The sequence below is a fragment of the Lynx rufus genome, unplaced genomic scaffold, assembly GCF_022079265.1.
Source record: "Lynx rufus isolate CCGP_SWC_20201006 ecotype Redwood Valley unplaced genomic scaffold, mLynRuf1.p SCAF_5, whole genome shotgun sequence".
NCBI lineage: Eukaryota > Metazoa > Chordata > Mammalia > Carnivora > Felidae > Lynx > Lynx rufus.
In genome coordinates this window covers 99,744,792-99,772,310 of record NW_025814867.1, presented here as the reverse complement: position 1 = coordinate 99,772,310, position 27,519 = coordinate 99,744,792, and the positions used below count along the sequence as shown (strand labels likewise).

The following is a 27,519-nucleotide window of genomic DNA, read 5'->3' as shown; positions in this document are numbered from 1 at the left end:
GAACGTCTCCTGTGTATGCCTTACACATGTGGATGGAAATAATTTCTTGCTCTGCTTCTCTAGTCAATCTTCTCCCAGGGTGGTCAACCAGGGGGTTCCAGAAGAGACGCTATCTAGAATCTGCAAAAAGCATCTTGTTTGCATCATATACCTCCAAATAAAACAAGTCAATATTTCTCACTAATGATGGGGTTTTGGAGTGCTGGGGATTCAGAGCTGATGGCCAAGAAAGAATTCTTAAACACATCTTTGGTGCAAAAAAGATTTAATTAAAGCACAGGGACAGGACTCGTGGGCAGAAAAAATTGCACTGGGGTTGTGAAAAGTGACTGGTTATATACTATGGAGTTGGGGGAGATAAAGGCAAAAGGGAGACTTCCAGAAGGACTTTGATATGCTAAAGAGGCCTGAGACCTTGCTATTGTCAAGCTAAGTAGTTTATCCTCTAGTAAGGCATTAACATCAGGATGGTAGGGGGTTCCTAGAGAAATGTTACATTCTGTATTTTTCTCGAGTATTTGTCAATGGGCTGCAGGTTATAAGGAAATTTTACCTGCCATTTCCTTCTTGCCTTTGTTCCCCACATCACTGTGGAGGGGAGGGTGATATTAGGGGTTCTAGGAAACTGTCTATAGGTTTCTAGAGATTAGGCTATTGATAAGATTGCCTTTTTCTTGTAACTTTCTAAGATATTTGTAAACTGATGAAGACTCATGTCCTGCATGACTGTGATCTCTATCAGTTAACCATTTGTTTTCTTTCCTTTGTTCTTGGGCAGCCAGGCTTGCCTGAGGAATATCACACATATCCCACCTGGGGGGTGGGGGTGGGGGGTTGTTGTTAGCTTGTGTTTTGCCCTCAGTTTGCCTTACGTTCCCTCATCACTAAGATTGTTTCATTTTTTACCAACACCTACATGTGCACTGAGTTAGTATCAGAGGTTATAGTTCACAACCAGGCTGCCCACTTACTAGGTCTGTGAACTCAAGCTACCTGACTTCTGTGAGACCCATTCTCCCATTTGCAAAGTAAAGAAAATAGAACCAGCTTCCCAGAGTTGTTAGGGGTAAATGAGGGAACACAGGTGATAGAACCTAACTTACTGTCTGATTTGGGGGAGATGCTCTATGAGAAATAAGAGAGATGATTCATTTTCAGAAATACCAAATAAAAGCTGTGCTGTCTAGATAACAGTATGTTTACAACTGTCTCCTATTGGAAATATATAGGAACTCTTCCCCTCCCATAATGGAGTCCCAAACCCTTGGACACTTCACTTACTGGTTCTTCTTCCTCTCTTGGTTTTCTGAGCTTATTTTCATGGGCTTTGCAATGAGCATGCACCAAAAAACAAAGGAAGGACTGAAAGTCACTGAGTCACATCAGGAAATGTACATTTGTTCCAATCAGATGACTTTTTGCCTTACTTGGGTACAGGCGACCTCAAGGTAAGACTATAACCTCTGTAGTACTCAACCAATGAGGAATCAGGCAAGAGACTTGCATGCTGGGAGATAAATTGTCTGCTGTAACCACCCCAAGTGTTCCTGTCCGTCAGACATCCGCTCTTGCAAGAACGTTGATTAAACCTATCTTCACTGTGCTTGGAGTCTCTGCATCCCTCCTTTGATTGGGTAGGTGGCCTTTTATTTCTCACACTCAATATAACTTTATTTTTTTTTTTTAAAGAATCTAAACTTAGCAGCAGCCATGAACAAGTACTATAGAGGAAAGAGCCTTAAAAGATTAACTGCAGTTTTTTAGGTTCGAAGGTACAATAGCAGTTATCCACATTTTTCAGACTCAACCATGCTTACTCTGATTCTGTGCCCTATAGATACATGTGGGAACCTCATCTATGTATTTCTTGTGGGTACCAACTGAGGATGCTTCCACTAGGTGGGGCTGTGGTAGGTACATAGAACATCTTTTCTTGATAGTTTGACAGGGTTCGTGTCCAAAGCCTATTTAACCAAGCTGAGCCCTAGAATGCTGGCTCCCTGGGGATGCCAGGTACATAGAGGTGAAAAGCATATTGCTGGTAGCCTGATCCCCTCCCATCTATTGGCTGATATTCTATTCCACTGACACAGATACTTTCAATTCTTCCTCTGACCACATTTCTGTGAGCCACTGGGCTCTACTTGTCCCCTCAGCTAATCTAGCCCCCTGGGTGCAGAACCCAGGATTATAACCTGTTTCCCTTTGCTTCAGATTGTCTTTGTCATGGCTGTTCATCGCTGCCTTTATTGTTGATTTGGAAGTACCATATTTGGGAAAGTTCACTTCCATTGAACCTTGGCCTCTCTACTATACTTCACAATAGAAAAGCAATCCACATTACAATGACCTTGCTTTCTCTCCCCTAGAGCCTGATAACCTTTAAATCTCAGTCCAAAAGGTGCTGCTTCACACTTTGGAGCCAACTTTGTTCCTGGGCGGTACTGTGGTGGTGAGGATTGTGGTTTATAATGAACATTAACTGCACATCTGATCAGTCTTTCTGATGGTCCTGTTCTTACCTTGGGGTTCCCAGGATTACAGTAGAAGGAATGATCTTGAAGGGGAGTTAATAAAAAGAGAACTATACTGATATGTGGGTATAAAGTTTGAATGGTTCCAATGAGTCACTTATACCATCCAAGGAATTCTATATCCTACGTACAGTGTTTCATCCCTTTCCTTCCTGTCCCAGGGAACCAAATTCACCACATTGACTAAAGGAAGTGTCAGTGACCACGAAACACCTTCCTCACAGGGAGTACATACCAGTCCTTTACATTACCCGGTCTTCTCTCCATCTTCACAGAATATGGGATGACTTTTCACCTATGCGAGACCTTTGATTTGGTCCTAATATTATCTCTTAAGGGCCAGGAGTGTATACTTTACTTACTTCCACGCTATTTACCTTTAAAATGTCAGGAAACTGAAAACCCTGCCTCAGGAGATGCTACTTTTGCTGGTTCTTAAGCCTGCTGGTCACTTTTGGTCATCTGAGACAGCTGTCCTTTGTACCTCCTATTTCACACATATGAATCTAGGAATATATGAACCTATGTACATCCTCGTGCATAATGCTTTTGGTTGATCTTTTCCAAATTTCACAATACACTTGCTTCCAGGGAGCTGAACCACAGGTAACTGGATTTTTATCTTGTGCTCCAGGAAAACTCCTGCCACTTCCGAGTTGCCTACCTAAGAACTCCTTGTCACATGGCTGAGTCATTGTATCCGAGGCCTCACTCTCTATCTGCCTACCTGCCTAGGAAACTTCCTTTCTGTCTCACTGAGGCTCAGAGTGACCTTGGACCTCACGACAATAATAATTGTGGCCTGAAGCTCCTGTCTTCAGACTCAAGAATTTGTAGGTGTATCCTTCTAAAGGCTTGGTCTTGTCTTGAAGTTCCAATACCCAGTCTTTGAGACATCCTAAAGTATAAACTGATCCACTATTCTTCCCTGATCCCATCAGCCTGAAGTCACAGTCATGATGGCCAAAGCCAGCTTCTCTTTGAGGCTGTGGGACCTGGCACCTGGCACAATGAGGTAGCGGCAGTGGTGGGCACATAGCTCAAACCTGCTGCAGCAGATCTCCTGATAGCAGTGTTCCCAGGATAGACCGGTTCCTAAAATTCACAGAATGAAGTTTCCAGGACAGAGTTCTAGAGGTAAGGAGCAGGATGCTAATTCAGACAGGTACAAAACATCAGGGCCACCTAGCGGGAAACTCCTCCACCTTATTCACTGGTGTTTCCCAATATCTAGCCCAGGGTTTGGAACTTAGTGCTTGTTCTGTAATTCTTGCATGCATGAATAAAACAAATATCTAACAGGCTTACAGTTTGAAAAATAAAATCTAAAAAGCTAAATAGAACTCAGGGTGCCTGGATGGCTTAATCAGTTAAGTGTCCAACTCTTGATTTTGGTTCAGGTCGTAATCTCATGGGTCCGTGAGACTGAGCCCCATGTCAGTCTCCATGGTGCTTGGGATTCTCTCTCTCCCTCTCTGCCCACCCCACCCCTACTCATGTATGCATGCACCTTGGCACGCACTATCTTTCAAAATAAATTTTAAAAATTAAAAAAAATATTTAAAAATAAATAAATAAATAAAATAGCAAAGAGAGTTCATTTCTTCTGTTTCAAGAAGAGAAAAAAACATAAGAAGAATTTACTATTAAAACGGTGGTTGGGCTTAATCAGAGATGAAATATAAGAGGCAGTATTAGATGGTATAAACATTTGATTCTGACGTCCTAGGTTCAGATGGTGACTTTGATGTTTACCAGGCATATCAATGTGGCAAGTGAGTTAGTTTCTCTAAGACTCAATTTTCTTATCTGTAAAAATGGGAATAATAATAATAATAGCTGCCAGTTGGAACTGTCGTAGAAACGACATGAGATAATACATGGGCATAGCGTAGCACCCGGCTGCAGAGTCAGTCCCCATCATTATTAAGCTCTCATTTGTAATGACATAGTATTAGTATTACCTCACATGCAAACACCAGTAGTTTGGTGACAGCTTCCTGGAGGGCTGTGTGAAACAGTATGTCCGCTGAGCATCTAGTCTTGGAAGGAAAAAAGTTTCATATCTGCCCTGGATATTACATGAAGGAGTAGTGTGTTCCTGTATCACGTATGCAATTCCTGGCCTGGACTGCAAGGCTCTCAAAATAGGGACTGTGCTTATTCATATCCGTATCCCCAGCCCCTGGCATGGTGTTTGACACAAAATCATTCTGTCAATAAACCTTGCACAAATGTTCAACCTTTTCATTGGCTGGCTAATTGCTTTTCTCTGCTATCAATCCATATGTTGGAGTATTGCATGATAATAGTATAGTCTCACACTAAATATTGAAGGAAACTCTAGTCTCAGGCAGGTCGTGGTGGCATATGTGGAATGAATACTCAGGCTCCAACAAAATTGTTCCACATTCCATAAATTCAGCACATTCCAAGAAGGATTAATGGTATACCAGGATTCCCCCACATGGCATATGAACACTGTTGATTTATGTGTGTCTCTCTTTAGAAGTCTGTTTTTAACAACCCCACTTGAAATCTTATATAAAAATTCTTTGAGAGTATTGTGGTCTTGTAGCAATAATATGGCAATGAATCACCTATATTTCACAATTAAATACTGTAAAAAGCAACACCCAAAGCTTGCCAATGAATTCCTCAACTATCTTCTCTATGACCTATTGAAATAGCAACGGTTTTTTCTATTATCACCACATAGATGATTGAAGACTCAGAGGGCAGTCCAATATTTTTTAAATTACCCAGCACCAGAATAATAGACCAGAACTTGAATTACGTTGGTTCTTATCTCTACACACAAATTCCAGATTACTTCAAAACATACAAGTATTCCTAACTTTCCACAAAGGTTATAGAAGGAAGAATATTCCTAATAAGAAGTCCTAGGAAAGAGAGGGAGTGTTTTTATTTTTTTATTTTTATTTTTTTAACGTTTATTCATTTTTGAGACAGAGAGAGACAGAGCATGAATGGGGGAAGGTCAGAGAGAGAGGGAGACACAGAATCTGAAACAGGCTCCAGGCTCTGAGCTGTCAGCACAGAGCCCGACATGGGGCTCAAACTCACGGACCACGAGATCATGACCTGAGCCAAAGTCAGACACCCAACTGACTGAGCCACCCAGGCACCCCAAGAGGGAGTGTTTTTAGAAATGAGATGGTATTTAGTAAATAGAGGAGGAAGCCAGTTGGGGTAACACTATGGCTTTGGATTTATATGAAAATGGCCCTTGATGTTCTCAGAAAAAAAAAAAAATGCATTACCTACAAGCCTGGGCCACTCTGCTTCAGCAGGAGCATCTGGTTACTTATTCAGGGTAGAACAGGTAGGAACAGGAACAGGGTAGAACAGCTAGGAACCTAGCTCTGGATGCAGCTGTGTGACTACTGGGTTGGAGAGGAACAGGATGCCAGGTGAGGGCTGGCCCAGTCAGAGTCGATGAAAGGAAGTGGAATATAATAGGTAAGGGATGGACATCCACATAAAAACTCAGTCTTGCAACTGAGTAATCATCTCTATACTACCTTCTTGGGAAAACAATTATACTCAGAAGACCAAAATTCCAGATCAGAAAAATAATGTGGTTAAGCATAAAATTAGGATGATGTCCATCATTGGAAATGCTCAAGGTATATCTCTATTTCACTCTAGCATATCTATTTTAAAAAACTATTTAATTCAGAAATGTTTTGATGAGGGATATGTTGATAGAAACTAATTGAACTCTAAAACTGCTGGTGGAAGATTTATTTTTACAATCTTGAATGATTTAGCTGTTTAACATGCTATCTTCAGCAATTTAGAACAAAATAACACATAAATTCTAGCTTCAGAGAACAGAGAATTATTACTTTTTGAAAGTTAGAGAAACTCTGAATCAAAAACACTCTGGTGGCTTTTACCTAGATCCAGGGGAAGTGAGAAGATCCCAAAGAATGAGAAAGGTCAGCTTTTTCTTTTCTTTTCTTTTTTTTTTTTTTAAAGAACAAATAGAACCATGCCAGTAAAGTCAGATGAGGCATGAGATGAGGCATGAGAGTCCTACCCAGGACATCCTACTTAAAATTGCAAATACCCCTGCCTTGGAACTTCCAATCCCTTCACTTCACTCTGGGTGTTTGTTTGCTTTTCCCATAGCACTTACCTACTTCTAACTAACTGTTTACTTTTTATTGTTTGCCTCTCCTCGAGAGAATGTAAGCTCTATGAGGCTTAAGGATGTTTGCCAGTTTTGTTCACTGAGGTATTTCAACTTCCTAGAACAGTGCCTGGTACAGGGTAGATGTAGAATAAATATGCGTTGGATGGTTACTCAGTGAGTTCTATGTAAACAGAACTAGAAGACAGCACCCCAGGTAGGGAAGGTCAGTGTGTTAAGTGTAAGTATTAGTGATTGAAACTAAGTTATGAGCAAACAGTGAAATATCTGACAGAGATGGGCTGAGGGTTCGAATTCAGCGAGCCCCAAGATTACAAGCTGCTCTGAAGCTGTGAAGCCAGAAGCAAGACAAGTAGGAATCCAGAAGACCTTTGACTCTGGCAGACTGGTAGCCGCCTACCCACTTTCCATTTCCCACTCCTAATTATCATCTGAAACCTTGTCTTGTTTATACGGACATTACACATGGCTTCAGAGGGGAACCATAGTTGGCCGAAGCCATTTATGACCATCCTTTTCCCCGTTTCTCAGCCTTTAAGTCTGATTAGTGAGAACTTACGCTAGTCAACCATGCATTTTATGGAAAATGAAAATTAATTTTCATTCCTGCCCTTTGTCCTTCTAGAGCTGTTTCTGACTCTCCAGAATTGCAAAGAGAGCCACTTGCAGCTGGCAGATCATGTTATCAAGGTTATTAAAGTTTTCACAAAAGGCAGAGTCAAACCCCTGATATCAACAGGAATATCTTGATCCGATGAGCTTAGGTTAGATTGTCTTCCCCTAAAATGAATGTTCATCCCGGAAGGTATGCTTGCTTCCAGGGCAAATCAATAAGAAAATAAACCAGGATTCTAGGTGATAGGTAGAACAAAATCAAATGGAGCCCCACTTTTGCTTTCTCTCACTGACTAGCTAGAATCCAAACCCTCACCCAACCATTGTCAACTCTTCACCTGATTTGTAGAGTCTCCGTCAGCAACCAGTCCAGACTGAGGCACCTAGAATGTGCAGGAAAGTGGTAGGAAGGAGGAAGATAAAGTCTCTCATTTTGGAATGGAATCTCTCATTTTGAAGAGTGGAATTGTCCGAGGAGAGAGAAAAAGAGAAACAGAGACAGAAATGAGGGGTAGCAAGAGAGGTCATGTCTTCATGGGACTCCTTCCTTTTGAAGGTTTCAGTATGTCAGACTCAGCAGCTACACCTGAAAAAAAAATCCCCCCCCCTTTTTTTAGCACTAACACTCCAGGATTCTAAGATCTATAGCAAAATGGGGGGGGGAGCCCCAAATTCATTAGTTGGATTATATAACAGTTGATAAGACTCAATTTTTCTTAAGGAAGATGTGCTATGTTGTAATTAGTGCTCACAAAGAAACACATAGTGCATTCTAATTTTCAAAAGCAGTTGTAAAATTTAATGTATTATACTCCTGAAGAAAAATCCAAGTTCAGTCAACACTACACTGGTCTTTATAATCAAATCAAAATTCCTTCTAAAAATAAAAAGTAGTTTCTGCATTAAACTGAAGTGAGATCTTTAAATTATTCTAACAATATTAATTTCTATTATCTGGTTTAATCTTCACATCTGCCCTATGAGGTAAATACTAATTTTTTTAAGTTTTGTGGGGTTTTTTTAATGTTTATTTATTCTGAGAGAGAGAGAGAGAGAGAGAGGGAGGGAGAGAGAGAGAATGAGTCAGTGAGGGGCAGAGGAAGAGAGAGAGAATTCCAAGCAGGCTCCATATGGACAGTGCAGAGCCCAACACAGGGCTCTAACCCACAAGGCATGAGATCTGACATGAGGTGAAATCAAGAGTCAGATGCTTAGCCAAGTGAGACACCCAGGTGCCCTGAGGTAAATACTATTTTAAATCCTATTTACAGGTGTGGAGTTTGGGACTTGGAAAAGCTGCATAACCTGTTCAAGGTCACCTGGCCAGTAAGTGACAGAATCAGGATTAGAACTTTCAAATTCTGTAGCTATTTAGTTCACTAGCCTGTAGTGCATCAGATTGACTAGAGGATGTTACAGTAACAAAGGACTGAGAAAAATCTTAAACTCTGCTTGTTTTAATAATCATCCCTAAGAAATTTCAAACAAAAACGCTTTGTGCCTTTTTTCTTAATGAATGTATATTGCCCTCTTTTATAAAATTCATACTTGTGATATATATACCAATCCATTTTCATCAATTTATTGGAATCATTTTGCACAAGAAACTGTTTTCCTAAACAAACAATACTAATATTAATTTAAACAAACCGTTGCAAAGCTAAACACAACTCAAGAAATTATTTCCCCAGGCAGATGTCATACTCCATATTTAATCAGAACAGCACATGCCTCAACCATGTATGAAAACATTTATGTGTGTGTGTTTTCCAAGGACCACAGTTTTATGCCTTTGACACTATCATGGGGAGAAGAACAGAGTAGAATCCTTCTCCAGGCTTCTGAGGAGAGGTAAGCATCTTAGCAACTGCTTCCACTTGAAACTCTGCCTCACCTGCTTAGCCTAGGATTTTCAGCCTGTGTGGCATATAAACTTTTTGGATCTTGGGTTGTTTACTCTTTCTCCCTCTGTAAATGAGAAAGTTGACTTCCCGGGTGAAATGGATGTAAGGATAATGAATGTGTTCCAGGACCTACTGCAAAGGCACTTGAAGACCCAAGTTCTGCCCATTATCCAGCTTATCAGAGGCCAGCCTCAAGGAGCTAGTCTGAGAGGGCACCGAAGAACTTCCAACTCTATTATTTATTTATTTATTTATTTATTTATTTATTTATTTATTTATTTTTGAGAGAGAGAGAGAGAGAGAGAGAGAACGAGCAGGGGAGGGGCAGAGAGAGGGAGACAGAATCTGAAGCAGACTCCGGGCTCCGAGCTGTCAGCACAGAGCCCGACATGGAGCTTGAACTCATAAACCACGAGATCATGACCTGAGCAAGTTGGTACTGAGCCACCCAGGCACCCCCGAGCTTCCAAATCTAAAGGCCCTTGTTCTCCGAGCTTTTTATCTCTGATTTAGGAGATAAGTTGTAATAAAACTATGTATATCACTTTCTACAGAATCCTTGTTCCCTGGGGCGCCTGGGTGGCTCAGTCGGTTAAGCGGCCACATTTGGCTCAGGTCGTGATCTTGCGGTCCGTGAGTTCGAGCCCCCCCTCGGGCTCTGTGCTGACAGCTCGGAACCTGGAGCCTGCTTCTGTTTCTGTGTCTCCCTCTCTCTCTGCCCCTCCCCCATCCACGCTCTGTCTCTCTCTGCCTTTCAAAAATGAATAATTGTTAAAAAATGAAAAAAAAAAAGAATCCTTGTTCCCTTTCTTTATATCCCTTCATCCAGTTTCAAAAAGGAAATGCAATGGACCTTATCACCCTCACTCAGTGGCCCCTTCACAGTGAGTCTTTACAGCTCAAAGCATGATTGCCCTTGATTGATTATTGGAACAGACCCACTTTCCACATCTTTGTGAATACAGCTGCTGACTGCCTTATCAGAGGGGCATAGAATAGTCAGAGCAGCCCACAAGTTTATTTTTCTTAGCTAAAAATAAGAGCATAGCCAGACAGCAATCTGGGGCTGAGTGGTGAATGGAAGGATATAGAACACCATTATAGAAAGGCAGGAGAGAGAATGGCAACACTCCGCTCTATGGGGACTTTTTTGTTATTTTCTAACGTCTGTGAACTGAAAGTTATTGATGGGGTTTGTGAGTTCAGCTGATGCCAGCTGTATTGAATTTACAACGAAGTTCAGCCCTATCTTAAGTTCCCAAACTCCTACCCGTAGTACATTAGCCCAGATCTTATTGGGGCCTTCCAACAAAGTCCACATGCCATAGGTTAGGAGATCAAGAGTGGTGATTCTCCAACATTGAATGTAGCACTTGAGAACAGTGTTCTCAGCTTGAGTTACATATTGGAACCTCTTGACAGCTTGAAAAACTACTGATGCCTGGGCCCCGGCCCCCAGCATTTCTGATTTAATTGAATTAGGTAACCTAGGCATCAGGATCTTAAAACTCCTTCTAGGTTTTTCTTGCTGTAGATAGAACTGGGGCCCTCTGCTGTGGAATGCCGCATCTGAGGTCCAGACTCCCTATCTGCACACCAAAGGATTCCCAGGGGTGGGGAGAAAAGATTCTACAGAGTACCAGTGAATGTGGTCTTGGCCATGTGGGGCTGCCTGTGGCTCTACAAATCACTTCTTTAAGTGCTGATACAGCTCGAGGATGGGAGTCCTCCCTAGCACACCCACGTGCTGTATTTTCCAGTTACATAAAACCTCACAGATTTGAGTCAAAACTACAAAGACTGATCGAAGCCTCTCCATTTTCCTACCAACCAATAGGTAGGATTAGTGGGCCAAGAATGAATCCCTCTAATCTGCTATTTGCTCCCTGGACATGATTTTCAGTCCACCTGAACTTAAACTCAACTACATCATGAGGGTGCATCTTTGCCATGTAATTCAGGTTGGCCTGGAAGATACACTACCTCTTCCCTTATTGATGTGCCAACCGCATGCATTTGTCTCTCAGAGGAGTAGGAAGAGGGCAAGGTCTTCAGATTTCTTAGAATTAGAGGTACATCCAATTCGACTTTGAAGGTTTGCTGAAATCATGCATTTAGCAAAGGCCCTATCATCTCTCCCTCTGGTGCTCTTCTGAATATGTGAGTAATACATTTATTACCCATGTTACATGAAAGTCCTGTGTGGACTTTTCCAGAGTCTCACATCTAATCATGGTTAAGCCAACAAAGGGATTACAGCCTTATCGGGAGTTTATTTTGCAAAACTGCCACATAACTTTGCCAGAGACAGTATCCTGTTTTTCCCACTAGGCTAAGCTCAAAGATCCCATTAAATAAAGTTGAACTCTTCAGTTATGCAGAAATATAAACAGACTGCTCAATGTGATTTGGAGTTATATTTTCATTTAGGAAAAAAATAGTGTTCAAATACTAAACAGTGTTGACCTCCATAACTCAGAAATCTGGGTATGATAGAAGAGGAAATTCTAAAATTTCCCCACTGGAAAAAAAGGCATTACATATGCAGTGATCGCACACACATGCACACACACACACACACACACACACACAAATTTTGCCATTTTCTGTATTCTAACCATGGAGTCTACTTGATGATTAATAATGCCTGAAGAGTTATTCAATGGATTAACCAGTGAGAACTATACATACTCTTTTGTAGCATGGGACAAACTGGGGAGAAAAGCTTTGTAAAATCAAGTCTAAACCATTCTTCTGATAGACAATTAGTTTAGCTTAATCTGAGCATGTGGTCTTTTGTGGGCTTGCTCACAGGGTAGCTTGAGAAAAATACTAAAGGTAGGGTGGATGGCTGTATTGTGCAGATTTCCATAGACTCCCTAGTATTAGTATTAATGATCTAATACTGCCTTGGTCCTGGGTGGGCCAAACTAGCGGAATACAAGGTCCATGCCCAGATAGGGTTGGATCTAATCAATCGCTTTAACTAAAACAAAATAACTCTCATTTCTCTGTAAAATTACCAACTTAAATTGCAAGGAAGAAAACTATTGTATATCCTTAGATGCCTATACACTTTCTACTGACAGAACTCAAATCATGTCTCCTCAGACATGCATTTCTGACAGTGCATGAGTGATTTAGTACAAGATGGCAGCAATGAAAGAGGGTTGTGGAATTAACTCTTCTGAAAGGATATTGATAACTCCATTCCACACTGCATTTTTATGCACTCACATTGTGTCTGTAAAAGCAGCATGGTTGAACTGTGACTCTCATGTAACAAGAGAGTATGAACTTTCCAAAATGGCTGCAACAATATCCCCCCCCCCCCCCCTTCCTGCTCTTCTAGTCTCTCCCCCATCAAGAAGGGAGTCTAAATCCTCTTGGTCTGAATCTGGGCAGGGCTTGTGGCTGCTTCTACTAGTAAAGTATGGGAGAAGTGATACTGTATGATTTTCAAGACTGGGTCATTAAAGGCAAAGTAGCTTTCTCTTGTTCACTAGAATACTTAAACATAGAGCCTGGAACTGCCATGTAAGATTTCCAGCTACCATGAGGACACCATGCTGTCAGGAAGCCAAACCATATGGAAAAGCCACAAGAAGGTGCTATATCCAATAGTCCCAGTGACACTCCCAGCAAACAGTCAATACCATCTGCCTACCCTATGAGTTAGTTATCTTGAACATCCAGCCCCATCTAGCCTTCAGATGATAGCAGCCCCAATAACATCTGATTCCAACTGCTTGAGAGACCTCAAGCCAGAATCATCTAGCCAACCTCTTCCCAAATTCCTGACTCAAAATAATAATAATAATAATAATGAGCAAAATAAAATTGCTGCTTTAAGCCACTAAGTTTTGGGGTAATTCATTATGCAACAATAGTAACCAGAACAGAATTATTTCAGAATTACTTTTACTTCCTGCTATTTAGACTGTTTCAGAATCTAAGAAAATTAAAAGTTTCTGGCAACCTTCAGGAAAGGAGCATCTGTTCTGAGACACTTGACCCTGGTGTTCCTAGAATTTTCTGACAGCTAATGGCCCTGACAGGAAGTCATAATATGTAATCAGGTAGAGAAAACTATATCACAACTCTTCTAAGAGATATTGCTCTATAAATCTGGGAAAATACACTTTGATCCTTGCATTGTGCGAATGAGATGAGAGTAGGGCAGAGTGAGACATTCAAGTTGATGTTTAAGTAGTAATAAATAGTTGCTAAACTGCCTTCTATGGGGAAGGAGTCCTATTCACTGTAGACTTTTTTGCTTTGTTAAGCACCTAGTTGAGGAAAGATCTCAAATTTAGGAGAACTGAATTGCTCTGCAAAACAGAAACTGGACCATGTTTGGGAAAAAAAAGAAAAAAAGAAAAAAGAAAAGGAGAACACCCTGCTTACTGAGTAGCCAAAATGAGAACTTTGGGGAACAGAGATATTTAACAATGCTTTAAAGGAGTTTGCTGTTGAGTGTATAAGGAAAACCTTATCGTCCTTCATCCTTACCAGAATTTTGGTAAATAAAATGTTGCAAAATAATTCTCTTGTTGCTAGTAGTTTAGGGAAATATATAGACATTCAGGTTAGCAAGGGAATGAGAAACAGATTCCATACAGCACCATCAGGTATCTACGGTACCCACATATTAGTAAAGATGTAGCAAGAACAAACAAGTTTTTTGAAAAGGGAAAGAAAACTGCCAAAAACCAATTTACCCTAGCTATCACCCAGTCATAGAAGGCCCATTTTATTTTATTTTACTATTTTTTTTATCTTTTGAGTTTTATTTTTTATTTTATGTATTTATTTTTATTTTTTGTATTGTGGACATGTTAATATGATATGAATGGAAATTACACAGAAATATCACAGCCTGTTCCTACTAGTAATATCGAGGGCAGTTAATTCGCATGCAGCAGGGACTACACGTCATGCGATCGGAAATGTATCTCAGTACAAATGCCTAGGGGCTCAGGGCATTTTACACATTTAAATAAGAAAAAAAAAAAAGACGTAGTGTGTGTTCAATATGGATCACTAGAATTACAATGTAGCTTATGGATGCTGCGCATTTCAGAAAGGGGTTCCCCGAAGCTAATGACTTTAGTGCCATTGTGTATGATTCTAGCTATGGTTTAAACATTTATCCTCAAAACATTCATAGGCGCACAATACATTTTCAGCATTTACTCTGGGTCATGCTCCCCGAGACAAGTGTGGTGTGGGAACGCACGTCTGAGCCCCCTCCGTCCACACCGCCTTCATTTCCTCTCCTCGGCGTCAGCAGCAGCCAGGACCCATTCTGCCCGCAAGTCGTGTCCGTCAGTGGTGACAACACGGATGTGCAGATATTATTTCCTTATGTAATGTTGCAGATCGTAAGGCACATACACATTTTGAAAATGTGATGCTGCTTCTCAAAGCCTATTAAGAGACAGGCTTCACACCTAGGTTTTTCACAGGCTAAAAGATGGGTGCTTTGGGAGCAGGAAATGCTCTGCTTAGCACGCCCTCCCAGAGAGCCAATGCACAGACAGTGGAAGAAATGCCATCTCTCCCCAACACTGAGGCTGTCCTCGTCGTTCAAATACATACAGTTTATTTGGCACAGTTTACTCTCTGAGTCTGTTTCTCTGTAAAACAGCAGATTAATATTCACCAAGGCTGATTAATATTCATCTGGCACCAGATGCTACTTCCTTACCCATTGGCCGTTCTGGTTCATTGATATCCATATGGCTGTTAAATATGTGGAATATCCTGTCTTGTACGATCGCTCAGACTGAAGGAAACCATCATACCATTATTTGCTGAATGAAACATGTTCAATAAATTGGAGGGCTCATAAAATAAGCCCTTAAATGATATAATCACATCCAGTTTCCTCAGCTTTAGAGATGAGGAGATGGACCCAGGTGTCCTCACCTGGGGGAGGTGTGGATGCCTCTGCCAACTATCACTCATGCTCTTACTGTTGTGTCCTGTGGTCCCCAGCTTTGGGGTCTCCATCTTAAAGGAAGAGTTTTACACATGCTATTGTTCCCTAAAGATTGAGAAAAAGGACAAGCACACATAAGAATTCCTAAGCATTGATCAGGGTTTGTTTCTTTTTGTTTTGTTTTCCCCAATGCTAACAGTTGCTTAGCTTTGAAGAAGAAACTCGTGAGACAAGTTGAGCTGTGGATGTACGGGAAGGGTCATTTACCAGAGTCCCATAAAAATGGCTCAATGCTCTTACCAACTGCTGGCAGTGAGCTTTGTCTCTTGCTATCCATTTCAACTTTTCAAAATTTTCCTCTCATCTGTCCCACTTTTAGAGAACAAGTTCTAATGTTCTATTCTGATGAACAAATCTTCACTGAATTGTTGATAACTGGTTATAAGTGAGTGTATTTTATATAATTTAGTTCCCTGGGTCATTGGCATTTGTAACCTGTATGAACTTTATGCCACAAACTTGGGCATGAGGAAAGGGTGGGTGCCATTTCTTTACTGTCTTCAAATTAAATCCAAGTTTGAGCCTCTTCTCTTCTGCAATTATAGAAAAATTCTACTTCTGTCATTATTGTTATTAGTAGAGAGAAATCTTTTCCTTCTTAGGCTCCAGTTATAATCTAGGAGCTTGATGTGGTTCCTCGAAATAGAGGGAAAAGTATGGTCAGTCCCTCCTGACCTGCTGATATACACTGTTCAGGTTGTGTTGCTCTCTGCAATCTTGTGGCTCATAGTTTCCTCTGCTGTGTCAGGAAATGGTAGCCGAGGCAGTCCTGTGCTAGGGTCCAGCCTCCTCTGGTGCCGCATTCCTGAGTCCTGCCTCCAGCCTGTGTCTGTTTTATGAGGCAAGATTCTCCACAGAGTTTCATTCTCCCCACTCTTGGGGAGTCTCCGTTCCCAAAGGACACTCGCTTCCCTCCCCCTCCCTAGCACCATCCTCTCAAGGACATCAGTCCCTGGAGAAGTGAAAGCCAGGAAGCTCTTCTGATACTTTCCATAAGTCATTTTTGCTTCCTGCATCCATAACACAAACTTCTCGGAGGCAAGGCAGGAGCGCAGAGGGTAAAGCTACCTTTCTTGGAGAGGGATAGGAAAACATACTACAAAAAGAAAATACAAATTAATGTTTCAACAAAGCACTCCAACATGTATTTAACAAGACACTGCAGAAACAGTAATATTTTTAACTCAAAGGAAGGGAACTTTTTAAATGGGTCCTCTAGGACTCCTCAGGTCTGAGCAGTGGTCTCTCTCCAGACAGGGTCCACTCAAGTTCACAGCACAATGCATTTGGGAAAATCCTGAGTTCAGGGATGTTGTTCTTGTGGTCACTCCCTGGAAGAGGAGACGTGCCTGTGAGGACACAGTCCTCAGGAAGATATTTTCCTGCCCCAGCCCCTGCCCTCCAGGAGAACGTCAGCAGTAATTCTGGATTAGTTAGCCAAAGGCAGGCTCTGCCCTACCTGACTGCTGCCAGGAGCAGCTGCCTTTGAAAATAGCTTTCTGTGTCAGGAAGAAGCAATAAGACCCTGGCACTGAGCAGACCTTGTACTTCCCTCATGCCACTTGTTTACAGACAGCACAGAGTAGGGAAAATGAGGTGAAGTTGCCGTTTCCCTCTTTTACTGGGCCCCGGTGACATGGCAGATGATCCTCAGAAGCAGATACCTTGAGGCCCTGCCTTGGCACCCATGAGACTGTTAAGCCCTTGCATGTGACTTTGGAGCAGTTCTACTGAAACCCCTTGTTATTCTTCAGAGAATGGCAAATTTAGAAGTTTAAAAGGATATAGATCTTCATATACAAACTAAGAGAGGTATTCTAGAAAATCACGGGTTATGTTTTTCAGAGAACATTTTTTTGCCTTTGACTTTGATTGGGTAACCATCAGTCCAAGCCCTTACTCTCCAGTTTATTTCTGTCAGCGGCCTCACTTTATAGATCAGGTAAACTGAGGGTCAGAGGGATTAAATGACTCATTTCAGGTCCCCTAGCTAGTAAATTATATAGTCCAGGACTGCAAGCTAGGATTTCCAGTTATCTTTACCCATTTGTAGCCTTTTGGGGTGACTATTTCGCCAAAACATTTTTAGCTTTATTTGTTCTTTTAAGATAGGTGCTTGAAGAAGACTGAAACTTCCTAACATGAAGAGAGGCTGAATCCTTCTTAGGACAACCAGACAAGTACTTCTGAAATTCTAAGTAAATTGTCTGTCTCTGGCAGAGATTGGCAAGGGAAGTCTAAACAAGTCTGTCAATTATTTTACAAAAAGTTGCTTTCTGTTTATGAACGGTCACTCAATTTAAGCATTAGTGTGTATATTGTGTGTGTGTGTGTGTGTGTGTGTGTGTGTGTTACAAGTATCCATGGGGTAGACAAATAAGCTTAAATATAGAGCTGGGTAAAGCCAAAGAATGAGTGCATTGTATACAACAGAACAACTAGAGTGTTCTGTAGCTCTGAAAAACATTGTGGCCAAACAAAATGTTCTGCCAGGGGCAACATGGTTAGCTTTCTATCATCTCAATATGAACAGGTTATATTTTCAGGTTATATTGACCTTGAAGGTCCAGCCTAATAAACTCTGTTCTTGGGTTGTTCAATAAGACCAACAGTTCCATTTGGGAAGCTGAGAAAGGCGAGCTAATGTTCAGTTCCCTTCATAGGAATTGTACCTTTCCAGAAGGATTCTTAGTCCTCAAAGTGCCCTCTAAAGGGGGGGTGGGGGGAGGTATGTTTCCTTTGAGAAATTATAGCATTTTTAAAGCATTTTTTTCAATGGAATGAGGGTTTCATTAGGACCATGTAATAGTAACCACCATTAATTGAATGTTTACTAAGCACAAGTACCATACAGACATGAACTCATTTAATCTCCAAGAAGGCTCGGAACAACAGTAGCATTCGTCACACTTTCAGACACAGGAACTGGGGTTCAGAGATTTTAAATATTTTACTTACAAAGGCACTGTAGAAAGTGATGAAGCTTTCTGATCTCAGTTCAAGTCTTTCTGACCCCAAAGTCTTAACCACTAAGCACACTGCCTCCCAATTTGATATGGGGGAAATGATACCCACATGGGAGACGTAGGTGTAGGTACTAGATAACAAGGAACCAACCTATGAGCAGCTGTCCTTCTAAGTTAGAGGACACCTGTAATCTTGATCTTTGCTTTGAGGGGAATTCTTACCCGTAAGCACAGTCTGTATTTTTCCAGTTTTCAGCTCGGTCCACTGGGGGGAAAATAAAGGTACTAAAATTAATTGCCTTGCATGAAACACTACTTTTTTCATCTCCTGGGACATTAAAAAAAAAAAAACAGCCACATAAAGTTAGATCAAAATGATTCACGGGGCACCTGGGTGGCTCAGTCAATTGAGTGTCTAACTCTTGATTTCAGCTCAGGTCATGATCTCACCGTTCATGAGATTGAGCCCACATAGGGGTCTGCATTGCCAGTGTGGAGACTGTTTGGGATTCCCTCTCTCTCTCTCTCTCTGCCCCTCCCCAAAACGCCCCCTTCAAAATAAATAAATAAACATTATAAAAAATGATTCACATCCACAAATTTCTGAGCTAATCACATAAAGATTATTTTGTCCTAAAAGAGAATTACATGGACGTTCAAATGTGTCTAAAAGCAAGATCTCTATAGAAAATTTTGCTACAAGTACCAGTAATGTTGATGGCTTTAAATCACAGTAGTCTGCATAATAGAGCTCATTTGAATGTCCTTGGAAAGTGAAAGTGGTAGCACCAAAAAGTGTGAAATTGTGATTGTTTTTGTCTGCTTGGTATTACCAGTGCTAAGGTCAAGTAGATAAATCACAGATAAGTTATTTGCAATACATACACAAACAAAAAAAATGTACATCCATAATATACAGAAAACACCTATAAATCAATAGGAAAAAAAGTAACAAGTAGGGAAACAAATGGCTTATGAACAGAGAAAAAGCCTTTTAACCTCACTAATAAAGATATGCATTTTAAAGTCATGAGGTATTTCTTCAAACATTCAGATTAGCAAAAGGTGAAAAGCAACAATTGCAAGTATTAGAGATAATGTAGAAAAATAAAACTATTGGTGTGTATATGGGCACAACCAATTAGAACAATTGCTTGTATTTGCTAAAAGTAGATAATGTAAACCTATTGCCTAACAATTTCCTTTTGAGGATTATCCCCAGAAGAACTCTCCACATACACATAATGAGACAGACACATGGAAGAAATTGCTGCATTATTTGTCACAGTCAAAATGAGGGGAAATACATCAATTATAAAATGTCTAAATAATTGTGATATACTCATACGATGGAATATTATTTAGCAGTGAAAATGAATGAACTAGAGCTAAACGCATTAACATGGATGAACATTGTGGATGTAATGAGAAGTAAAGCACAGAAATTTCATGAGAATACATAAATATGAGTCCATTTATATAACATTTAAAATATGTAAAAGTAAATCATATATTTTAGAAGGATACAAACATATGTGAAAGCTATAGAGAATTTCATGACAACGATGCACCCCAAAGTCAGAACAGTGGTTATCTCTGAAGGGGAAGGAAGGAAATGAAATCAGGGTGGGTTATGTAAAGAGTTTTAAGTGGGTTTATTTGTCAGGTTTTATTTCATAAGCTGGGAGATGGCTGAGATGTTTCTTTTATGCTATTTACATCTTCTGGTTTTTTGAAACATTCCATACTTTTTTCAGTGATCAACATTCCCCTCCCAATGAGCAAAGCAAGGGCCTGCTCATCACCTTTGGAACACACTGCCTTTGTTTGATCATGGCTGTGACTGAGTTCCTGAGAACTTACATCTCATATGAAACAATGAAGATAACTCAGAAGACCCCATTCTGGAAGAATGTGATTCCATGCTCTTGTCCTCTGCCTAGAGCTGGTGTAGAAGGGACATTGACTTTCAGAGATTTGGGTTTGAATTCTAGCCTTGCCACTTCCTAGCCTTAGTTTCCTCACCTGTAAAATGGAACTAATAACCTACCTCAATGGACTTTTTATAAGGATATAATTAGTTACCACATGCAAAGTGCCTGGTGTGCAATAAACACTCATAAGTAATGTCATCATGATTTATACAAATCACCAGGCTAGGAAAATCTGTTCTGGTTCTCTTGCTGTCACTTTCTCCCAGATGTCTGCCATTTTGAAATTTGCCCTGTAATTAAATATTTTCAGTCAAATCACTTCCTTGAGGTTTATGGTAACATGCATTCTAATTCATTGTTGGGATAGTTAATTTTCTAGGTATTTCTGAACTTAAAAAAAAATAGAAATGCTCTATTTATTCACATTTATTTCTTCCTTAAAAGCACTGGTTGAGATCATGAGACCATTACCTCAGAGAGCTCAGACATTATTAAAACAAATTACTCTAGGCCAGTGTAAGGAGAGCCCTAACACTCACTCTCACAGAGGAGGCTGGGAGGCCCCTTGAGAAGGAGTGAAAGAATGGATCTCTTGTTGGCTCACACACATTATTTAGAAATAGCTTATTTTGTTAATATCACCAGATGGTTCCAAGCCATACATAAAAACATTCTACCCCACACTGATTTGCTTGACAAGTGTCCCACAACAAAGGGAGTTAACTAGACTGAAAGGCATGTGTCTATTTAGGGGCAAGCCTGGTTCAAGGTTCATGTGGTCTGTTGATGAGAGCTCTTTCTTGGGAATACTAAAATCCTAATGTTGATGAGAAAAGTACTTTCTTGAGCCAGAAATTATGCACTGCAAATTTTATTCTACCACTTCCTGGTGATGTGGCAAGAGTCAAATGTTTTATCTCTAGGCCACCATTTCTTCGTTTGTAAAGCAGAGATAGTAATAGGTGTCTCACAGAGTCCTAGTAAGATTTAAGTGATTATTACGGAAGAATCTGGAACAGAAACAGATCCACAGCAAGCACCCAACAAATGTTGGGTGAAATATTAGTTGACCCAGTAGATCAATCTGAATACATGTCTTCATATTTCAGAATCTAATTTCAAGAAGGCAGGGATGATAATGGCGTGGAAAGTTTTCAACTTTGAGTCAAGAAAAAAAAGCTAAACTGTTCTTACTACTTGCTGTGTTGCTTTGGGCAAATTGCTCAACTTTTCTGAATCTTATATTTTAATGTGCAGAATGGGGCATAATAATAGTATCTCTTCTCTGTAGTTTCTAGGATTACTGAGGGAGCAAAATTTGTCTCTGTGTATCCCCAGCCTTCAGATTCTTCATTCATTCTCTTCCTAAAAGTAACAACATTGTTGAATGTGTACTTGAGTTTTCTCAAATTACTAACTTCTAATGGAACAGATAGCCTTAAAAACATCCAGTGGCAGAATCAGTTAACTTCTGGAATTTTCTGAGGGAGTATTTCATATGCAAAGGCAAATTAGCAATACTAATAGAACATTAGTAAGAGCAGTGGTTAAGATAATTATCCATCTCTGGGGAAATGCCACCACCTTCTGTGATCTTATGCTTTCAAATGCAGTAAGATGCAATAATTTCATGATAATTTCAGTTTCAGAACTACCTTAACTAAGTGTCTGAATATTCATTTCTGAATACTCTACAAGCCGAATATTACAGCCAGTTGGCTGCAGTGTTGGATAAATCAAAGGATAAGGCTAATGAAATCTTGAGCTTGTCAAGGATTCAGACCCAGTGAATTGGTTGGTATTCTAGAAAATGGGGTATGCATGGAAGTAAAACATTGCCAAGAGGATAATAACTTGGGTTTGATTTAGTTGAACAGAAAATGCTTAAGCTAATTTATCCTCTTTCATTGTCAGAGGGGAAAAAAACCCAAACAAACCTGTCTTTAATTTCTAAATAATACATGAATGTATTCTTACTTGAAAAAAATTTAAACCTTTTAAAGTTTACATCCCTCTCCTCACCACTTCCCTTCTCAAAGGTGACTATGTTATCAGTTCATTGTGTATCTTTTTCTAAGTCTTTTCCCTGCCTTTTCTTTAATATGTAATGTATTTATAGAAACCCAGTTTCATTAGTGCGTATTTGTGTGTAAATAATGCAAACTGTCCTGTAACTACCTTTTACTCTACAATGTGTATTAAAGGTAGTCCCATGTCAGTATGCAGATATCTGGTTCATTCTTTTTAACTGTTATGTAGAACTCCACAGTACGAATGTGTTATCATTTGCTTAACCATTTACCTATTGGCTTACAGGTGAGTCATTTCAAATGTGTTGCTCTTACAGATATTGCTGCAATAAATATATTCGACCAATTCTTAGGCGTATGAATAAATATAAAAAAGTAATTACCGATCATAAGATGTACACATTTAAAATTATAATAACACTGTCAACGTATCTTTCAAGATGTCCATAACGATTTACACTCTGTCTAGCATTGTTTTGTGGTAACCACTTCCCCATATTTTCACCAACATTTGATAAAAATATTTCAATATCTTACTTAATGACAGGAAGATGGTATCTTACTGCTGTCTTTATTTGTATTTAGTAGTAATATTGAGCATTTTTTCTACATATATTGGTTATATTTTCTCTTAAACTCCTGCTAATGCATGCATCGGCTCTTTCTGTATTTTATTCTTTTAATCTACTTGCACTTTCCTACAAAGATGGCACATGCATTTAATCTAGCTTTTTAATATGTTTTAAACCTTTAGGGAGGAGCTCCTCTTATACAGACCTTTGTACCTGAAAATTTCTTAGGCAAGGTAATATCTAATCAGGCGTCACACCTGGGATCAACTGATGGCTATTATTCTTTATTTTTAGAGATGAAGAAATAAAACTACAGAGTGTACAAAGTCAGATCTAGACTCCAGATTTTGGGTTCCAGTGCCTTTCCTTCTAAACTAAAATCCTGCAATTATACCTAGGTGCCACAGAAACCTAGGATGTTAGAGGGGAATTAGGTTAAGTAAAAAATTATCTATCTAAATTCCTTATTTTACACATGAGCAAAATGAAGTATGGGAAAGCTAAATACATATGACCTGATACTAGAACACAGGTCTACAGGCTCTCAGTTGGGATTCTTTGCACTAAACCAGGTAGATTTATGTAATAGCAGCATTTCATAAGCAGATTCTAGTGTTTTATCCCTACTTGTCACCTAGAAGCAGAAAAAAATTGAGAAACCACTGCCAGACTTATAATTTGTTTTCCATTCTCTTAACTCACAAAATAAAGGGAATTGAAATCGTTAAAGTTGATACTAAACATATGAAAGTTAAAGCTCAACAGTCATATATATATATATATATATATATACACTGACTCTATGAAAAAGACAAAAAGAGTAGAAAAATTCTCAGTTATAACAATATATTATACTTATATACTGTCCACCTACTGAGTGTCTCAAGTATTTCATGAATAGTGTTGCATCTATAAGCAATGATAGGCAAACATGTTTGGAATGAACAGTCATGGCTATCACAAGGACTCCCCTGGAACAGGTGATTCAAACTTTTCCCTTGACTGGGATCTTTTACAACCTGGTTTTTAATATTCTCAGCTGGGAAATGCATGAACACTGGATTTCAACACCTCTCTGTTTTCACCTGATAGCACTTTTGTTTGGTTGAGCAATGGACAAGAACAGATTCACCTGTGTCACAAACTTCAAATTTTTTTTAACTACTCTGCAAAAACAGGCATTTAAGACTGCCCTTAAATAGACAGAAATGCAATAATACTAGAGGACTTGAATAATCCACTTTAAGGGCACCAAGGTGGCTCAGAGTTGGTTCAGCGTCTGACTCTTTGTTTCGGCTCAGGTCATAATCTCACAGTTCGTGGGTTCGAACACCTCAATGAGCTCTGTGCTGACAGTGCGGAGCCTGCTCAGGAATCTCTCCCTCTCCCTTTTTCTCTGTCCCTCTCCTGCTCTAGCTCTCGCTCTCTCTCTCTCTCTCTCTCAAAATAAATAAATTAATAATAAAAAAAAATAACGCACTTTCAACATTGGATCGATTATCCAGATGGAAAATCAATAAAGAAAGGTTGAAACTAAACTACACATTAGATTACATGGACCTAATAGGCATTTATAGAACATCCCATCTAATAGCAGCAAAATACACATTCTTCTCAAGCCCACATGGAACGTTCTCCATATGTTAAGCTACAAACCAAGTCTTAATAAATTTAAGAGCATTGAAATCTTATCAATTATCTTTTCTGACCACAGTGGTATGAAACTGGAAATCAGTTAAAAGAAAAAAACTAGGAAATTCACAAGTATGTGGAAATTAAACAACATGCTCCTGAATAACCAATGGGTCAAAGATAAAAATAAAAATTAAAAAAATATCTTGAGAAAAATGAAAATTGAAACACAACATATCAAAACATCAGATTCAGCTAAAGTGCTTGTAAGAGGGAAGTTTACAATGATAAATGTCTATAGTAAGAAAAAAGAGAAATCACAAATGGACAATTTTACACATCAAAGAAATAGAAAAAGAAAAACAAATGAAGCCCAATATTAGTAGAAGAATGAAAAACTACAAAGATCAGAAAATAAATAAATGAAATAGAGACCAACAAAACAATAGAAAAGGACAGTGAAACTAAGAGCTGGTTCTCTGAAAAGATAAACAAGATAGATAAGCCTTTAGCTAGACTTACCAAGAAAAAAAGAGAGAAGACTCAAGTAAATAAAATTATAAGTAAATGAGGAGGTATTACAACTGATACCACCAAAATACAAAGGATCACAAGAAACTACAATGAACAATTTATGCCAATGTATTGGACAACCTACAAGAAATCAATAAATTCCTAGACACATACCACTTGCCACGACTGAATTATGAACAAATAGATAAAGTGAACAGACCAATTACTAGTCAGGAGACTGAATCAGTAATCAAAAACACCACAATAAAGTCCGGGACCAGATGGCTTCACTAGTGAATTCTACTAACCATTTAAAGAATAATTAATACCAATTATTCCCAAATTTTTCAAATAATTAGAAGAGAACACTTTCAAACTCATTTAATGAGACCAGCATTACTCTGATACCAAAGCCAGAGAAAGACACTACAAGAAAATAAAATTACAGTCCAATAACCCTGATAAACATAGATGCAAAAATTCTCAACATAATATTACCAAGAATTCAACAATATATTTTAAAAAATCATACATCATCACCAACTAAGTTTATTTCAGGGATACAAGGATGGTTCAACATCTGCAAATCAATCAATATAATACACCATGTTAATAAATAAAGAATAAAAATTACATGATCATCTCAATTGGTACAGAAAAAGCATTTGACAAAATTTGACACCCTTTCTTAATAAAAACTATCAATGAAATGGATATAGAGGGAACATAGGTCAACATGATAAAAGCCATCTATCGTAAGCCCACAGCCATCATACTCACTGGTGAAAAGCTGAATACTTTCCCTCTAAGATCAAGAACAAGACAAAGATGCCTTATTCTTGCATATTTATTCAACATAGCACTGGAAGTCCAGCCAGAGAAACTGTGAAAGAAATAAAAATGAAAGACTTCCAAATTAGACAGGTCTCTGTTTTCAGATGACATGATATTGTATACAGAAAACCCTAAAGATTTCACAAAAAAACCTGTTAGAATAAATGAATTCAGTAAAGTTGCAGTATACAAAATTAATATACACAAATCACTTGCATTTCTGTACACTAACAATGAATTATCAGAAAGAGAAATTAAGAAACCAATCCCATTTACAGTAGCATGCAAAAGAATAAAATACTTAGGAATAATGTCAAGTAAGTGAAAGATTTATACATTGAAAATGGTAAGACATTGATAAAGAAACTGAAAAGAGACAAATAAATGGAAAAATATGACATGCGCATGGATTTGAAAAGTTAATATATTAAAATGTTCATGCTACCCAAAGCAATCTACAGGTCCAATGCAATCCCTATCAAAATTCCAATGGTATTTTTCACGAAAATAGAAAAAACAATCCTAAAATTCGTATGGAGCCACAAAATACTCTGAATGGCTAAAGCAATCCTGAGAAAGACAAGCAAAGCTGGATGCATCACAATTCTTGATTTCAAACTATATTACAAATCTACAACAATTTAAACAGTATCGTATTCACGTAAAAACAGACACACTGATCAATGAAACAAAATAGACAGCTCAGAAATAAGCCCAGGCCCAATTAATTTATGACAAAGGAGCCAAGACTATACAAAGGAGAAAGGATAGTCTTTTCACTAAATGTTACTGAGAAAACTGGATAGCCACATGCAGAAGGATGTAACTGGACTCTAATTTTACACTGTACACAAAAATCTACTCAAAATGGGTTAAAGATTTAAGCATAATTCCTGAAACTGTGAAACCATTAGAATAAAACATACAGGATAGTCTCCTTGACACTGGTCTTGGTAATGATTTTTTGGATTTGATACCAAAAGCAAAAGCAACAAAAGTAAAAATAAACAAGTGGGACTACATCAAATTAAAAACCTTCTGCTCAGCAAAGGAAACTGTAAACAAAATAAAAAAGAAACTTTTGAGATGGGAGAAAATATTTCAAACCACATTTCCAGTAAGGGATTAATATCCAAAATTTACAAGAAACTCATACAACTCAATAGCAAAAACATAACCCAATTAAAAATGGGCAAAGAACCTCAATAGACCTTTTTCCAAAGAGGATATACAAATGGCCAACTGACACATGAAAAGGTGCTGAACATCACTAATCATTAGGAAATGAAAATCAAAACAACAATAAGATATCACCTCACACCTGTTAGGATGATTATTATCAAAAAGACAAGAGATAGATAAAAAATGCTGGCAATGATGTGGAGAAAAGGAAACCCTTGTACGCTATTGTTGGGAATATAAATTGGTAGTCACCATGGAAAATAGTATAGAGATTCCTCAAGAAATTAAAAACAGAAATACCATATGACCCAGCAATTCCACTTCTGGACATAAAAACAGGAACAAAATCATTATCTAAGACAAAATGTACTCCCATGTTCGTTGCAGCATTATTCACAACTCAAAGAATGGAAATAACCATTATTCATTATTCAAAGTATGGAGATAAGCTAAGTGTTCGTCACTGGATAAATGCATCAAGAAAATGTGGTCTATACATGCAATGGAGTATGATTCAGCCTTTAAAAACTATTCTTTTTAAAATTTTTTTATTATTATTTTTTTATTTAGTTTTGAGACAGAGAGAGACAGAGCATGACAGGGGAGGGGCAGAGAGAGA

At 38.9% G+C, this 27,519-nt stretch overlaps 1 long non-coding RNA gene across 1 annotated transcript; it reads left to right on the top strand.

Annotated features, from left to right (window-relative positions):
- Positions 1–838: 838 nt before the first annotated feature.
- On the top strand, positions 839–22,055 carry LOC124526793 (uncharacterized). The gene is made up of 2 exons (XR_006965741.1): positions 839–1,634; positions 19,961–22,055. It is a non-coding gene; the product is annotated as an uncharacterized LOC124526793 (long non-coding RNA).
- The last annotated feature ends 5,464 nt before the right edge of the window (positions 22,056–27,519 follow it).